We start from the raw sequence: 274 nt of genomic DNA on the forward strand, positions 1-274 counted from the left end.
AGTAAACCACTGCACCACAGGATCGGTCGCTTAACTTCACAGAGCAGACGGGATATGGTGTTTTCAGCCTAAGATGGCCGTCTACAACAGTTATTGTTTGCAACGCTTACTAATGCTTGATACATACAATATGAATTTCAAAGGGTCAATAATATTACAATGGTGGCTTCAACATAACGGGTGGCAAATCTCTTGACTCCTGAACCGTATTGTAATGCAAGAAATAACACTGCATAGCTGGACCATCTCCTTCAATAACAGCATATACATGTTG

Source organism: Plasmopara halstedii (assembly GCF_900000015.1).
Source record: "Plasmopara halstedii genome assembly, contig: Scaffold_3060, whole genome shotgun sequence".
Lineage (NCBI taxonomy): Eukaryota > Oomycota > Peronosporomycetes > Peronosporales > Peronosporaceae > Plasmopara > Plasmopara halstedii.